The sequence below is a fragment of the Serinus canaria genome, chromosome 3 (genome assembly GCF_022539315.1).
Source record: "Serinus canaria isolate serCan28SL12 chromosome 3, serCan2020, whole genome shotgun sequence".
Lineage (NCBI taxonomy): Eukaryota > Metazoa > Chordata > Aves > Passeriformes > Fringillidae > Serinus > Serinus canaria.
This window is the reverse complement of record NC_066316.1, coordinates 107,425,777-107,443,209: the sequence shown is the minus strand read 5'-3', so window position 1 is coordinate 107,443,209 and position 17,433 is coordinate 107,425,777. Positions and strand designations below refer to the sequence as shown.

Below are 17,433 nucleotides of genomic sequence, written 5' to 3'. Positions count from 1 at the left end.
ATATTGTTAAAGCTAACAAGTTTCATACCTCCTTTCCCAAGGCATAACAAGACTGCGCAGAGAAGCAAAGAATCTCAATTAAGAAGTCAGAAGTCTACAGGCTTTCTCACTAAACAGTTGTTTATTTTTCTCTCCTGGGAGAGCCATATTATAAGTACTACATAGGAAAGCTTTTAAGTTAAGAATTCAGCAAAACCACTATGACAACAAAACAGAACAGGATTTTAATTTACAACCATGAGGCTCAGGTTTTTAACCAATAACAAAATGAACATATGCTGCAGTAGCCAGGATGAGAAATTACTAAATATTTACATCATGTGGCAGTAGTCTTGCTCTGCTAGAGCTCTTGGATAGGAAAAGCTTGATTCTTTTTTTTCCCAGCCAATTATTGAAACATTTTTGCCCAGTGGGACTTGGGTATTGGCCAAGTCTTTTTAAGAAAGTCACTGTCTCACAAGGTTTTGGCCAGCTTTTCTCCCAGACTTTCAGGTAGGTGTCTGTGCCTTCAGAGCATCTTTTAAGATACACCCAGAGTTCTGATTAGTGTTCCCCCCACTAGTAAGTTAACTTACACCTGATTCCTAAGGCCTTTTGCCCAATTTATGATGGGATGGCTAAGAACACCTGTATGGAGTAACTGTTGTTTCACAGGTTATCCTTTACCATGCACTGCACCTTAGAAAGCACAGCACCAAAGTTAAAACAGAAACCTCACTAAGAAAATGTTCCCCCACATGTTCACATACATGTTCCCCAAGAGAAATAAACTGCCTATGAGCCTGAGCTCAATGATAATCAGACAGGACAAACATACTTGAGTCAACATTTGTTAGCAGACTTCCATCAGAAGTTACCCATAGGCATAAGATGGAAATCTTATGTTTTTCCATATTATGAATAATGTTACACATACAAAAATTTACATATATATAGATATATATATATATATTATATATATATATATATATGTTAAAAATCATAACTAAATATCCTTTTTATGTCTGTTAAACCTGAAGACTCAGTCATGTTGTTGGTAGTGTTTTGTGGCTTCTTTGAAATTATTTAGCCACTTCAGGCAGTCCTCTGATTAAAAAAAAATATTCTCTTTCCAGTTATTTAGCTAATTTAGAATAAAAGAATTTACATTTCAAATCCCTTAAAACAACTAACTCTAAGTCATGTGTCATCCATGAACTGGATTTCCATATAAAATAAGCCCAATTAAAAGTAAACTTTTATGTTACAATAATACAATCACTGGATCACATTCCCATTTATGTTAAAGCTCCTTTCCACAGCTTCTGACAAAATTAGTTAATTTCATCCCCTTAGGATCCTTTTTATATTAAAAAAAAAAAACCAGCCAAAAAAACCTCACATAACAGTAAACTCTACTTACCTTCCTTTTAAAATGCAATGAATTCAAACCAAGTTATGCATTTGCTTCTCCCCTCCCAAATCAGATTTTACAAATACTGGAGATACCAGAAGTTGTCATACAGAATTTCAAAAAAATAGGCAATGGTATTTAAAAAAAAATAAAATTATACACTGTCAGCCTGGGATCATGACAGCAAACTCTGTCAGGATTGTTCCCCTAAAAAGTCTGAGACACTGAGGCAGATTCAAACCTGAGGCAAACAACTTCATGGAACCTCCAGCTAAAGCTGAGCACTTGCCACATCCATTTATTCCCTTTATTTAAAGCACACCTGAATGTTATCTGTGTTACTTCTGAATTTGGTGTAAGGTTTGGACCCTCAACTTTAATACATCCCACAGAATGAGAATCTCTAGAGTGCTGCAATTTTAACCCTTGGAGAACCACAACAGCCACTTCCCTTCCAGACCCTACACATCACTTGACTCTGACGTGGGTTACTTTTAAATTTCTCCTCTCATGGTTCAGGTGTGCAAAGGTTTCTAATTTGGGATGGTTCCAAACACAATGCAAACACCTTCCCACTGGCACAGATCAGGTCATGTCAGTGCTCAGCACTAGAGATGCTGTGACCAAAATCTCTGTAGAGATTCCAAGTGGGAGCTCTGTGTTCATTCTGTTACCTCACTATTTTTGGACACAGTGCACTTCTAATTAAAATTAACAGAGGCCAGCAGAAAATTATATTCTCTGGAAAACAGCAGTAGCTCACTGAAGTTTCTCTCTGAAAAAATTACACTTATTTGTATAAAACTGAAAGGGTAAAGATGTACATCTTCTCATGAAGTCAGATCCCTGCAGAGCCAAAACTTTCAGCAGAAATTGTATTGAATTAAGACAATTTGAGGACATGAAGTGTCTGAATGGACCAATGCCTTCTATATCACTGGGCATTTACAGATTTATGCACTGTTTTTATGGAAACTAACAAGGCATTTCCTTGGTGAACATTTCCCTATCTTTAGAGTTTTTAAAAAGAATCCCTGAGGGACATTAAGAAACAGGCACATATCTCTTGAAATCACTAGGAAACTTTACTTTTTTTTTATTAAACACTGCTTGCCATGACAAACAACATGACTAAAAATAGAATAAAGCAAACAAAACGTTACAAATAGAAGCTTTAAATATAATCACTATAAACTAGAAGTATTATTGAGTCCTGAGTGCAAACCTGGAAATTGTAATCTGCAGGAATTAAGAAAATTTGGACAAAAAAACAAAGCAAGAAAAGTTGAAGTTACTTTTGTAGAAGGGTCCAGGAGAAGTGTAGGGATTCCATCTTGGCTCCTATTGAAAAAAAAAAAGCCCCAAAAAAGCAATTTTTACCATAATTCAAAGGCAGAGGAGAGACAAGAAGGGGGAAAGCAAACCTAGTGAATAAGATTTTACTGAAAGAATTATTTTTTACTTAAAATATTCACTGACTTTACAGTAGCATAGCCACCAATTTCAGCGGTGTCAGCATAGGGCTGCATCTCCTGCTGAATCCAACTGACCCAACACCGAAGGATCTGGCAGAAAGCACAAATGTATCAGGGAAGGTCACAGAGTAACTTTCTGGAATTTCATTCCACTCTGCACAATGAACACTGGAGATGAGCTTTATTTTTAATGGTGCTAATTCTTCACTGTGGAAAGCTCCTATGGACTTAAATAGAGGCTTTTTACTTAATTAGAAAGAGCAGAACCGGACTTCACATGACAGGATTAATGAACCTTTGCAGCCTCAAAAGCAACAAGGACTACAGTGACCCCCTCCCACAGCCTTCACCCTGATCTCCCACCTGGGCAAATTCCCTTACAGGAATCAAAATTATCAGTACAGGGAAGTCCACTCACATTTTCACTCCAGCTTGGTTAGCACCACACAAAAATAGTGCCAATCTCCACTTTGTAAAAGTGGCAGATATGAGGAAGAGGATTTTATTTCTTTTTTTTTCTAAATGCTAACTGGTGCAAATCCCAAATGTTCTAATCCTTTCCATTGACATTCTAGCCGCATTAAATTTAGCTGAGACTTGGGAACTATTTTTGGAAGCTTTTAACATCCAAAGGGACTATTCAGTTTTATTCCTCTAAAGCAGGACTGGTCAGCTCAAGCAGTCCAAGACATGCACATCACACTAAAGGTTCAGCTGTGCCTCCCACGCCAGAGATGTATCCTGAGACCACAAAGGGACTCTGGCATGGCCTTGCTGAGCATCTGCATCTCCAGCACTGGAGAAAACAATCCAGGAGGCACTGGTGAACCCAACCAAGCCAAAATTCCAGTGCCACTGCACAAAAGGAAGGTGATACTTTGGAACAGTCAGTGCTAGGTGTGAAGATTCCCTGTGCTCTTCTTAAAGTCAAGAAGCTGAGCTTCAATCAGTTGGGCACTACAGTAACCATGGCAACATTAAAGTATTCAAAGAACCAAAAAAAAAAAAAAAACAAACCAAACCAAAAAAAAAAAAAAAACCTCTCCAAACACAAAGAAACCAGAACAAGCCTCCTGATCACCTTCACTTGGCCTCTATGCTAATCTATTTAAAGCAAGCCCGTTTCATAAGGGGCACACAGCATTAGAGCGTCACCGGCCTTCAGCCAGAGCTGTCACCTCACACAGGGGTCAGTGGAACACTCGTTCAGCAGCCCTCCAGCTTGGAACCTGAAATTCAGAACTGTGCCCCAAATCTCATCCAGAGCTACCTTCAGCAGGAGACATTCACAGGGCTTAACTCCTAGAAAACACTCAGGGCACAATGATGACTTGGAATAACATTTCAAAGTTTCCTTCTCTAAAAGGATTTCCTGCACAATCAAGTAATTTATAAATTATTTAATTAATTACTCCAATGCAATTACAAACACTTTCAACACAAACAGTGACAAACCAAGCTACTGAATCTGAACACAAACAACAATACTTGGAAGGTGACAGACAAACTGAATCACACACCTGACAACTTCTTGGAAGTTTAAGGAGGATAGGACAGATCCTGCTGTGAAAGGTACCAAAGACAGTTAACAGAGATAATCATTTACAGAAAATCTCCTGTCCTTATTTACTGAGATGTGTTAGCAGTTTTCTGTAATGTTTGACATTCTCACAGTATTCACATCCTCCATCTGTACAAGGATGATGGGCAACCATATAATTTGGCTTCACTGCAAGATAAATGCAGCAGTTTCTCTGCACTAATAATGTATTTTCATAGAACAGGAGTTTTCCTTTTCATCAGGGTAGCCACTCTAACTAGCTATAGCACCAAACCATTTCCAAGGGCAAAAGTTGAAAGCCAAAGACAGAAGCTGGTGTGAAGTATAACCCCTGATTAAACTACAATTCTCATTTATATGATTTCTTTCAGCTGTATAAACTTACTATACATTTGTTTTAGGAACCCTCATTAAACTCCAAACTCAATAAATAAAGGAACACAATAGAGGTACAAAAGAATATAGGAGAGGTGAGGGGGGGAAAAAAAACCAAACTAGCAAGTTTGGAGAGCTATCTATTACATAAGCATTAAATTATATTGGCTTGGGATCACGGAATCACAGAATGGTTTGGGTTGGAAGGGATATTAAAAACCATCTCGTTCCAACCCCCTGCCACGGGCAGGAAAACCTTCCACTATCCCAGGTTGCTCCAAGCCCCATGGAAGCTGGCCTTGGACACTTCCAGGGATGGGGTATTCACATTTTCTCTAGACAACCTCTACCAGTGCCTCACCGGCCTCACAGTAAAGAACTTATTGCTAGTATCTAATCTAAACCAACCTTCCTTCACTTCAAAGCCATTCCCCCTCGGCTACAGCAGCCAAGTTTAAAGCATCCCGAGAAAAGCCTCTCTCAGGGCTCCCGGCGCAGCCCTGCCGGAGCTGCCCGAGCGCCCTGTCCGGGTCCGCATCGCTGCGACCCCGACCTGCTGCCAGCGCGGCCGCAAACCCCCTTCCCACTTCCCCATCCCTCCTCACAAGCTCCTCTGCATCCCACCGGGAGAGACACCGGTCCCAGCCCCAGTCCCTCCCGAGGGGCGGCAGTGGGCTGGCCGCGCATCCCCCGCGCCCCGGGAGCCGCGGGGGGAAGGAGCCCCGAGGGCAGCGCGGCGCCGGGGCAGGACCGCGGGGCGGTTGCATAACCCAGGTCTGCCGGACAGCGCTGCGGGCCCGGCGGGGAAGGACCCCTGGGGAGGCGGCCGTGCCCTTACCTGCGGCTCGCTTGCTCGCCTTTCCCTTCCCTGTCCGCCCGGAGTCCGCCTCACTCCGCGCCCAACGCTCCCTCAGCGCGCCCCGCGCCCGCTCGCGCCGCGCCCGCCAAGGTGGAGGACAGGGCGGCCCAATCAGCAACGCCTCCGACTAAACAGGCAGGAGGTGCCACCAATGAGAATGCGAAGAGAGTGCTGGTCCCGCCTCCCACATCCAGGGCAGCGCCCCCAGCTCTCACGGCGACCCTCCGGGAATCGGCGACCAGCGGGGCCCGTGAGGGGACGGGGCACAGAGGAGAGGGCATGGGGATGTACGGGGATAGATGAGTGGGGCCAGGCGAGCCGGGCAGGGGATGTGTGCTGGCAAGGGATGACCGAGGACAAGTGGCAGGTGTGTAGGGACAGGCGGGAGGGACACAGGGCAGTGAGGGGACACAGGTGAGCCCGGGTGGGAGCTCCTGACACCGAGCACACAGGGAGCGGTAGGAACCAGGCCGTGTTTGTGTTCTCCTGGCAAAGCTGCTCTCCCTCAAGGTGTCCGTGCCCCCACCCTGAGGGTGAGGTGGGATTGAGTGAAATTAGGTGGGGTGGGGTGGGATGGTTTAGGGTAGGGGAGAGGTGGGATAAGATGGGATGGGGTAGGGACATACAGGATGGGTTGGAATGGGAGTGAAGAGGGGTGGGATGGGTGAAGTAAGGTAGGTTAGGGAAGAGGTGGAATGGAATGGAATGGAATGGAATGGAATGGAATGGAAGTGAAGAGAGATGGGGTAGGAGAGAGGTGGGTTGGGATGGACATCCTCACAGTGCCAGGGCACCTCGCCATGGTTTTTGTGACAACTCCTCAGACCCTCCTGTGGTGATGTTGCAGGGGTCTTAATTACTCTGGAGGATGGAATTCCCAAGATCATTTCCCCCTCTGGCCACCAACACCCAAACTGTCCTTTGGAGTGAGCTCCATCTGGGACAGAGCCAGATCTTCAGGCTAACAGGTGAATCAGGGGTATCTCCCCACTACAGATGATGCCAGACCAGAAGAAGCATTTGTAGGGCTCTAAAGGAAAGTTTACAATAGAAAAAGGCTGATGCTGGTCATGATTTTAAAAAGAAGAGAAAGCCCTCAGATGCCCCCAAGGCATGTTTTATTAAAAGAAGGGCTATTTTCTCTCTTCCAGCTGTACATCTGAGCCTAACACTGATTTTCTGTGGTCTCTTCTCTTTGGAATGTAATACAAAGGAATTTAATCAATAGGGTGCTACAGAAACGTAAATAGCTTTTTGTAAAGATGGCTTTGAAAATCTATAGAATGTAATGAAGAACTAGAAGACTCCCATGTAATTATTAAGTACCCTGTAAAAATCTATATAAGGAATAATTCTCCATTAGTTAAAAGATATATAAAAAGATGTGTGCCATTTATAGCAGCACTTTCCAATAATAGCAGAAAATAAATAGTATGAAGAATGAAATCAATAGTGTATCCCACCTCATCTCTGCAGACAGCAAAGAGCAATGCACTGGAGATTGCTGTACTTGCAACAGAGGAGTTTCTTCCTGGTCCTTAACTAAGGATTGACTTACGCCTTGATACCTTTCAGTGTTTCTGCTTCAGTTCTACTTTTATTTTTAAATGTATCATAGGTAACTTATAATAGTAATTATTATTTTCATTGATTTGTCCTTGTGTCTAAAATATTGATCCCTGACCATGATCTTACTGCTTTAGGCATTATGCAGAACAGTAAGCAAGCTATGGAACCACAGATGTCACTATATAAACTAATCAGGTTTTAAATCAAATTATCTGCTCATTGGTTTTTGTTTTGGGAATTAAACCTGGTAGGATATTTTCCTTTGTCTCCATTTATGTGTGTTTCCTTTGCATGAATATGTTATTTTAATATTCTGAGTTGGAAGAGCATCCACTGGGCTTTTTCTGTCCTGCGTTTTATGCTGTACAATTTCCTTGTGTCTTCTTATCTCCATCCTCTTAACTGTATCTTGTGTCTCAATTTTTATTAATTTTCATATTGGGAAGGATGTTTCCATTGTGATGAAGCTGTCCTAGCATGTGTTTTCCTTTGTAGTAAAATAGGAATCTCTGCAGTTTTGAAAGCAAGTTAACCAACCCATGCTCAGGAAAAATCAGGAAAGCCGAGGTCAGCCCTTTGGGTTTATATGCATCTGGGCACTATTGCTGAGATAAAGGGGAAAAAACCCTAAATTCCACTGATTGCAGTGAAATGTCCTTCAAAGCAGATAATTGTAAGAATGGCAGCAATTGCAGGATTTTAATGTCCCCTGTTATAAGCATTAAAGATTTCTATTAGGAAAGGTCACACAATAATATATTATTTAGACATGGAAAAAAGGTATTGCAAAAATAATAATAGCAATTGAGAGAAGGTCCTTTGTGGAGTCCCACCCTTCACCCCAGGCCATGCACCCTGTGCCTCTTAAAGGCTGTGGCCATCTTCCCACAGCCCAAGCAGTTGCAGAGTGCCAGAACCTGGAGGAAGCTGTAATTCTGGAAAGGATACCAAAGGAGGTGATAAACAGCTGCTACTTGCAGGATCCACAAGCAGTGCTGTGAGCTCATCCCACAGAACTGAGTGGGAGTTGTTACTGATATCCCAGAGCACAGGCTTAGCCCGTCTCCTCCAAATCCTGAGCTGCTCATTATCTTCAGTCTGCACCTGCTTCCCATCTCCAGATTTAATCTGTAAGCAAAAGTGGCCTCTCAAGTGTGCTGAAGCAGACACTGAGAATTTCAACACAACTGAAACACTGTAACCAAATGATTTTGCCCACTGACAAGGTAACATTGATTTCTGATCATCAAAATACAAACCAGTATACAAAATGCAAACTAAGTCCTGCAGCCTTTGCAGACGTTCTGGTGACAAATTTCCCTTTTTTAGAAGAAACAAGTAAGTAATGCCTGAAAATCTGTAGATGCTGAAGAAGTCAATGCTTCATCTTTCATATTTCTGCTTGCTAGGATAATCTCAAATTCTTTGGCCAGATATGGATTATGATTTCTTGCAAATAGCTGAGTCTGGAGATTAGAATGGATAAAGCAAGTGAAATTAATGTTGACTCTGTCAGCATTATAATCTCGATTGTTTCTGTTACTTTTTTAGAACATAAAAAACACAGTTGGATCCATCTAGCTTTGTCTTTTGTCTCCAGCAGCCAAGACTGGATGCTTAGTAAATCAGTGTAAAAATAGGCTCTATGTTCTCTTATTTACCTTATAATATTCCAGCAACTATGGAGGTAGGGATTTCTGGAAGTCATGGTTGAATACAAGTTACTCCACTTAGTAGCTATCAGTGGTCCTGTTCTCTAGGAGTTTTTGACTCTTTTTGAACTCATTTGTGGTTTTGCTTTCCACAATGTGCTGTGACAGGATAGTTCTTCACTGTGTAAAAACAATTTCAAGTCTTATCCCTGTTTAAGTGTTCCTTTGTTATAGAGTCAGTAAATTTATTGTTTATACCTTCTCACCATCATCATAGGACAAGGTGGATTGACTTAAGATGAAGGAAGAGGGCAGGTTTAGATTAGATATTAGGAAGAAATTCTTCCCTGTGAACCTGTAGAAGCCTTGGCACAGGTTGCTCAGAGAAGCTTGTAGATTCTCCATCCCTGGAAGTGTTCAAGGCCAGACTGGAGCAACCTGGTTTATTGGAAGGTGTCCCTGCCCATGGCAGGGGTTAGAACAAGATGATCTTACAGGTTCCTTCCAAACTATTCTGTCATTACTTTCTAGCCTTTAATTAGATTTTCCTTCAGCTCTCCTTTTTAAATTTTATGTGGTTTTCTCTGTTTTCACTGGGAGACTTTATTACAATCCTCTCTAGCCTATCTAATTTTACAAGAAAACACTACTTTGAAACTTTGATTCTGCTAAAACGACTGTTGAGTTTTGCTCGGTCTGGAATAGACAAGAGCTGTCTAGCCAAGGGACTTTAAATAACTGGGCATCTGTGCTAGAGTCCTATGACACTGGGGATCTCCTCATCATCTAAGGGGAAAGCTACTGATTTTTAACATTCAGTTTCCCTTTTTGATCACTTCCTAGCCACACACTAACATTTCCAGAGGGCTTTCCACTTCTTTCTCCAGATCTCCTGCAGTGCTGGAACCAGTGTCTGTGTGTGTGGTTTGGGTTATTTTCCCCCCATGCATTGCTTTGCACTTATCACTGCTGAACTTCATCTGCTGGTTTATCACCCAGTCACTCAGGGCAGTGAGACAGCATCGCCTCAACACCTCTCCAGTGTCTATGTGTGCTCAGCAACTGCAGAGCAGCTTAGCTGCAACATATTGCAGAGAAAAGCGAAAATGTGCAAAGCGAACACTCTCTCTTCTTGCTTTTTATCTACAGAGCATTTTACATCATTCTGGGTACAGGAATAATAATTGCACAAATGAAAAATTCCTGCTGGAAAGGAGGCTATCCTCTACCTGCTGTAAAATTTCAGTGCCTGTAGTGCCCTTGTACACATTATTCCATGAGCAAGTTGATCATGGAGAAGATCTGTTTCCTTTGGGGGCTTGGATATGCAGGGGTGCATGTGCTCCAGCTGGGATGTCTGTTCTTTCCAAATCTGGTACGGGGGGGTCAGGCAAGTGTAGAGCCTTAGAGAGATCTTCCAGCAGCTAAAGGGGCTGCAAGAAAGCTGGAGAGGGACTTTTATTAGGGGCATGAGTGGTAGAACAAGGAAAACGACCTTAAGCTGAAGGAAGGCAGGCTTAAATTAAGTCTTGGGAAGAAATTTTTCCCTATGAGGGTGGTGAGGCCCTGGCACAGATTGCCCAGAGAAGCTGTGGATGCCTCATCCCTGGAAGTGCTCAAGTTTGGGTTAGATGGGGCTTGGAACAATGTTGTCTAGTGGAAGATGTCCCTGCCCATGGCAGGGGAGGGAATGGGATGATCCTTAAGGTCCCTTCCAACCCAAACCAGCCTGTGGTTCCATAAGAACCTGTGGCACTGCTCTGGAACCCCTGAGCTCCCACCTTTGCCATGGGACACCCCCTGCTTTTTGGCTCTATTGCTCCCTAAATCTCCTCTCTGGCATATCCCTGTTGTTTCTGAGCACCTCCAGGAGCAGACAGAGGTCAGACAAGGAGCTTGTGTCTTTTAAGGCAACCAGAACAGGAACAAAGAAGCTTTCCATTTAACATCTACTTCAGAGAATGAGAGCTGTTGGAAAAAAAATAAAGGGCTTTTTGATTTCACATTGCAAAAATTCCCTCTCTAACATAAAGTCCCACAAAACAGAACTTTACTATCTTATAGCTAACCCTCTGCTTTAAAGACAACAAAAATGGCATGTCCCCATTTCTGTTGAAGGAATATTTTTAACCAAGAGATGTTTTTTCAGCCTAGATGCATGATAGATCAAGGGGAAAAACAGGTTTCATTGACTTTTAAAACAACCTCCATTTCAAGGAAGAAAAACAAACCTTTTTTTCTGTAACAAACAACATCCTTACAGTACAAATGCAACTCTCAGATCTGAAATATTATGGCCAGATGCAAATTGTCACTTTTGAATGAGAATGCTGAAATAGAAGGTTTTCATTTTGTTCCTTGTTTCTTTAAAATTTCTTTTAAAACTCCTTATGTCCTTTTCCAAGTGCTCTCAGCAGAGTCCTGGACTGTTTTTTTCATAATTGATTCATTAAGGTCAAGGCCTGTACAAGCTACTGTGGAAATTCAAAAGCAATCTTGGAGGTGTAGCCACAATTCAAGAGCATGACTGATGATGTCAGCCCAAATTCCTCAGAAATAAACTATGGTTTGCTGCCATGTGTTAACAAGCAGAAACACTTGGTTTCTAGGATTTACTCAGTCAAACTACAGGAAGCTGAAACATCTGGGCTTGTCAAAATGGTCACAAGGTTACAGAGGCAATGACAAAGATGTCAGTAAATTCAATCCAGGAAATTAGCACAGTTTACCCACAACATACTTTTAGTTTCTAAACACACTGTCTTACCTTGCTGATGCACTGATTTCTATCTCTTCTAGATTTTAATTTTCCATGAATGAAACTCCATGTATTTTCAGGAAGTGCTAAACATCATGATGGTTTTTAGTAAGCAATTCTTACCACCTCTCCTGCTATTTCTTACATCTGTGATGAGAATTATTAGAAGTGACTTGCCCATTTTGACCCAAATGGAAATAAAAAAATGCAATGAGCCATAGCTATGTGACCTCAAGCCAAACGCTTCCAACTCATGTACCTAAATATAGACACCTAAATAAATGGCCTGGTTTTCAGGAGCACTGTGTGACTCTCAGAGTTGTAGGTGCTTTTAAAAATCAAGATGCTTATTTAGGTATCCAAATGCAGACTGATCTTATGAATATATTATTTAATTTGCTTCAGAATGTAAATAACTAAGAAAAAAACCAAAAAAGCAACTAGAAGTTTTATTTTTATATGTGCTAACTAGAAGGCCACAGAGTGTAATTCACTGCAAGACACAATTTACTCCTCTAAAGCAAATATTGTGGTAATTAATGTTTATTAATTGTTGAGAAGTAGAATTTAGGAGCCCTAGTTCTGAAGCAGTGCTAGACAGGTTTGATGGAGAAGGCCACTGTATGAGACTTATTTCTTTTTTATTAATCTATATCCTTAATTATGGAGATTGACACAGGAAGGCTTTCCAAAATGTCATTTTAAGGAGTTTTGTTTATATTGAAAGATCATTTAAAAAAAAATTGAATGTTTCAGTCTCCTTAAGTGTGATCCATAATTTTCAGGCTTCTTGTGTTTTTCTTTCTTCTCTGAAATTTTGATTCATTATTCTGGCACTTTTAAGTGACTACTGAAGGCATAATTGGAGTATCATAGGAAGCCGAAGGCTGTGTTATTAGTCAGCATGACACCACATACACATCCAGTTAATGGAAAATAAGCAGCTCAAGCAGGTAAGTAACAATTGAGACTCTATTTTTGAGCCTGAATTGTGCCTAGAAGTGAAAAATTAACTTTTCAACACTTCTACTAAGACATAGTTTGCTTACACACTTTATCTTTGTGTATGCTTGTATTCATATCATTGCTATTATATATTTTAGCATTGATTTTCTAAAGATCACATCAGTGACTGACAGTGGATGATGCCAGTGCCCCTGTCCTGCCAGCCCTTGTGCAAGGGGAGCACTGGGGATGGCAAAATGGAAACAGTCTTGGTGACACAGATATTTTTGGGCAGTCACAGCTTCCACAGCACTGAGTCACTGTGGCAGAGCAACCTCTAAGGAGTGTCCTCCTTCCACATCAGCCAGAGGGAAGGCTCTGCCCCCTCCTCCTGCGCTCCCAGCAGTGTGACACAGCTCCAGAAGGGATAGCCAGTCCATTCAGGAGTTATCTCCTACTGAGGCACTGATCTGCCAGGCTTACCCTTGCAGTGTTGCACTCCAGCTTGAAGCTTTTCAGGCATTTGGCAACCTGGAGGTCTTAAAAAAACAGAAGGAAAACGTAAGCTGAATTTACAGCTGAGCTGGGAAGGGGGAAAAAGAGCACTATTGAAGTTCCTAGGGAGGATAGAAACAGTAAATGGAAGATAAAAAGGAAAGATGAAGCAGGGCCTCTAAACTGATTGTCCCCTTTGACTGCTCCAGGGCCACCTTGGGAAGCAGTCTGCAGTGCCATGAATGTCCTGTTTAGCCAGCCCACTAAGACATCCAGTGGCATGTCACCTTCCCAGGCTGTGACATCCAGTGGCATGTCACTTTCCCAGGCTGTGACATCCAGTGGCATGTCACTTTCCCAGGCTGTGAGAGCTCAGAGCCCAGCAGGCAGGACAGCCCCAGCTTCCAGCTCCTTTGCCCAGCTTTCCCCTTTGATCCCTGTACAAAGATGCCAATGCTGGAAGATCTCTGTGTGGAGGGATAAATGTTCCTTCCCAAGGTGTGGCAGCTCAGGGCAGATGTGATTGCAACAAATCACCTGGATTTGTCCTGGTGAATGTGTAGAGAATTCATTTCCTACAGACCCACATGCCTGAATGTACAAACTGTGCGTGTGCCCAAAACCTCTGAAACAGGCTGCAAGGCCAGAATCTGCTGGAAAAATTTACCTGGATATATTGATTAATACTCAAAGGACAGAATAAAACATTTCCTGCTGATTCAGGCCTCTTTATTATTTTAAGGAACAACTAGATCATTGTGATGAAACTGGCTTTTAACAAAGTGGTGCTTGATTTTACTTCATGGTAAGCAAAGACCAGTTGCCAGGTTTTCAGATAGTAAAACATTCCTTGGTTTATTTTCTCAGAAAAAGGAACTCCAAACCTCAGCTTTAATGCCTGAAAACGCCCTAGTAATTATCCCCTCTTTATCTGCATATTATTCCAGCTCTATAAACAAGCTTAAAATAGGAAATTGTAATATTAAGATTTGGGCAGAAGAGCATCAAAGGCAGTATCTTCAGCTCTAGTGAATTACTTAAAGAGCAGAACTCTTTGAGTATCTCAAGCTGCTTATCTATTTTAACCTGGGAATCACATTCACAGGGCCATGGCCTGATACTGGAATTCACTTGATTTTCTTCTGGTGTCAAGCAAACAGAAGGACACAATGCCTTTCTGAGCATTGATGGTCTCCAGAATAAAGGTCAGATAAAAGCCAGTGCCTTGAAACTGCCCGTGCATCTCTGTTAGCAGTTACAAAGACCAACACTGTGAACTCAGTTTGTTTAATTCACATGAGCCAGGTCTGGCTATAATTGAGACCTTTGAGGGGAAGGTGTGACAGAGCCCCATCTTCAGCTTGGATCCTGCTTTACTAATGCAAGACCCCACAGCAAGAGTAGATTGGACATGCAGTGCTGAAGGACCAGATCCACAGAGCCTTTCTTGGTTCTTATTTGGGTCAGATCTTCACAGAACTCACTGGTAATTGCCTCTGAGCAAGGACACAGGAAAAAGGCAATGCCAAGTATTTCCATTCCATAATTATGCTCTGTAAAGAACATGATCCTCCTTAGGTTTAGATTTCTCTACCGAGTTGTGGTTACATGATCTGAGAAATGCACTCAGAAAAAGATGTTTTCTGCCTTTGTGGACTACCTAGAGGTTGCTTTATGGAAGCAGAATGCCCATATAGATAATTTAGATCTTCATACTCTCCTGGTTTATGTTTTTTAGATTCCTGAAAAGTAGTGAGGTTGCATTTTCCTCCTCTCTTCACCCCAGGAATGCGCACACTCCAAAGCAAACTTCTATTTTGAAAAAATGGGCAATTTTGTTGTCAGGACTATTCATATAGAAATGTCATTTCAGTGCTTGGTAAAACAATTCCATTTTCTCATCTGCAGTTCTACCTCATTCCAGGTAGGAAGCTGCTCATTTTCATTTCAGTCCACTGCAAAATGGCACGGTAAACTCCAAAGGACCATCCACTATTGGAGAGCTTTGATCTCTCTCAAATTTATCAGGAGGTATTTGCAATCCCAGCCAGGGCTGTTACAGTGCTATTGATGAGAGATGTAGGATCTCCTCTCCAGCACTGAAGTTCTTATTTTTGTAACCAAAATCCATGTTGGGGCCTTCAAGCAAAGTATCCCATGTGACAATCATTTGCCCATTTGCCATCACTCTTTCCTCACTTGCCTTTTTCAAAGCTGGAAAGATGGTGTATGGTGTCTCTAGAGCAGGAAGAGTGCAGCTAGGAATGTTAGAGCATACATGTAGTTCCTACTCACAGGCAGTTGCTACTCAGCCTTCTAGACAATGCTCCCCCATTTGTGTTGGTTTTATGAAAGGAAGTTGTCTTTTCACTCAACAAGAAATGTGTCCATAGTCTTAAATGCCAAGGTTTGCATTAAAAACAAAGTATTTCTGAAGACTGTGGGTTACAGGTGTTTCATCATCCTCTTAAAAAACTGTGAATTTAGATATTTAAAATGTTTCTCCTGCGTGTTTTGACTGTAACTCTACAAGTAGTATAATTTACCAGTAGCACACATCAGGAAGACATGTAGCTCATCCAAAGCCTTCAAGACAGTAATTGCTATCAATAACCAGGCAGGAGTGCTCTGATGAGTGGGAGCAACAGCTTTTAAGCCATACAGACTTTGCAGCAGTAGGTAATTGTCATTATTACCCCAGAGTGAGGAAAACAGGGATGAAGTGATTCACCCAAAGAGCACTGTGAGTCAATAGGGGAGCTGGGAATAGAGTGCAGAATTCCCTGCATTATCCATTGGAGGCCTCAGATAATATCATTTCATAAATGCCCTATCTTTGTAAAGATTTCAGTGCTATAATTATCTTCCCAGGACTCTCATGGAAACAAGATATTTATAACCCCATTAAGCCTTTCCTGGTAATTTTATGATCAAAGTGAAAAACCCAAATAATGCTGTGCCAATCAGTCGCAAGTCCAATGTCATCCAGAATGGCCCCATGATGAAAGCCTCTCCTTCGCTGTTGCAATTAAGTGCTTGCTATCTTCTGACTGCCTTTTCTGTGTCCAATTCCCCTTCTACCACATGGTGGACAGGGAGTATTTTTTTGCAGTATGATGAGCCACGCATTTAGAATGTACCAAGTAACTGGGAAAGATGCTTGTTGCCAACAAAGCCTACTGGTTTGGGCTATAAATGCTTCCTAAAATCCTTTCATGTGTGCCAGGTTCACCTAAAATGAACAAAGCCATCTCAGTATTTCCACTAACCTTTTTATGTCCTTAAAATTGCAATGCAGATGCCAAGACTAACTGTAAACAACAGGTTAGAGACTGAGGCTTTTGGACCCTGGTTCAGCAAAGCATTTAAGCCTGTGCTTAAATCAAAATCCATTCTTATTCCCCAGATCCATTTTAAGTCTTTGTTTAAGGCAAAACACATGCTTAAGTTGAGTTTTGCTTGGCAAAGTGCCTAAGCCCAGCACAGAGCAAAGGCCTTAAAATTAATTTGTTTTTGAGGGAAAGTCATTATTTTTAGCCCATCTCTCAATGGCCACAGCACTATCTTTTAGTCCCCAGATAGCTATTTTGAGAAGGTGTACGCACTAAGCTGAAACTTCTGGGTTCTGTGACAATCAGTGGCACAGAAAAGAGAAAGACCACTTGAAATACTTGGCTTGAGAGGGGCCTTTGGGGAGGCCCATTAGAGGGAAGACATGAAAGAAGTTGTGATTATTCTGGGAGGTGGCTGCTGACACTGTGGGTGATCTTTTCATTGGGCTGACTGGAAAAGATTTACTTACAGGAGGTCAAAAATTTTAACTCAAAATGTTTTCAGGAGTTTTATATTTCCACAGGAAATTCATTATTTCAGGGAAAAATTTTATACTCTCTACAAAAGAATATTTTAAAAATTGTCTGGAATGTGTTTGTTTCCTTATTTTTTTCCCTGAAACACTTCTCTGAAATACAATTATTAAAGGAAAATTTGTGTAACAGAGTTTTATTTCTCATTTCTCATAACACTAGATTTCCTGTCTCATTAAGACAACTCTTACCATTGTTTCAATGACTTTGACACTGGAATTTATCAGGTAGATCTGGCCTTTGCCACGTCTGGAGGAGGAACAGTTACATTTTTAAAGATTTTTTTTAAGGGATGCTCTACTACCTTCCATTTAACACCCAGACTTCATACAGAAGGTAGAAATAAAAAAGGTAGCTTGAAATACATTTTATTTCTCTGTGGGCTTAAAAATTTTTGGCTTCTTACAGTCTTGTGGTAATGGCATGGATAAAACCTTACTTTGATTCCTGTTATGTAGGACAGCTTTCTAACAGCAGGGAGAGTC

At 41.7% G+C, this 17,433-nt stretch overlaps 1 protein-coding gene across 1 annotated transcript in view; it reads right to left on the bottom strand.

Moving 5' to 3' along the window:
- Positions 1-5,755, bottom strand: part of RCAN2 (regulator of calcineurin 2) — an 84,439-nt gene extending 78,684 nt beyond the window's left edge. Inside the window, exon 1 of the mRNA XM_009095902.4 lies at positions 5,643-5,755. The gene's annotated coding sequence lies outside the window, so the exon portion shown is untranslated. The remainder of the gene's footprint in view (positions 1-5,642) is intronic.
- Between the last annotated feature and the right edge of the window lie 11,678 nt (positions 5,756-17,433).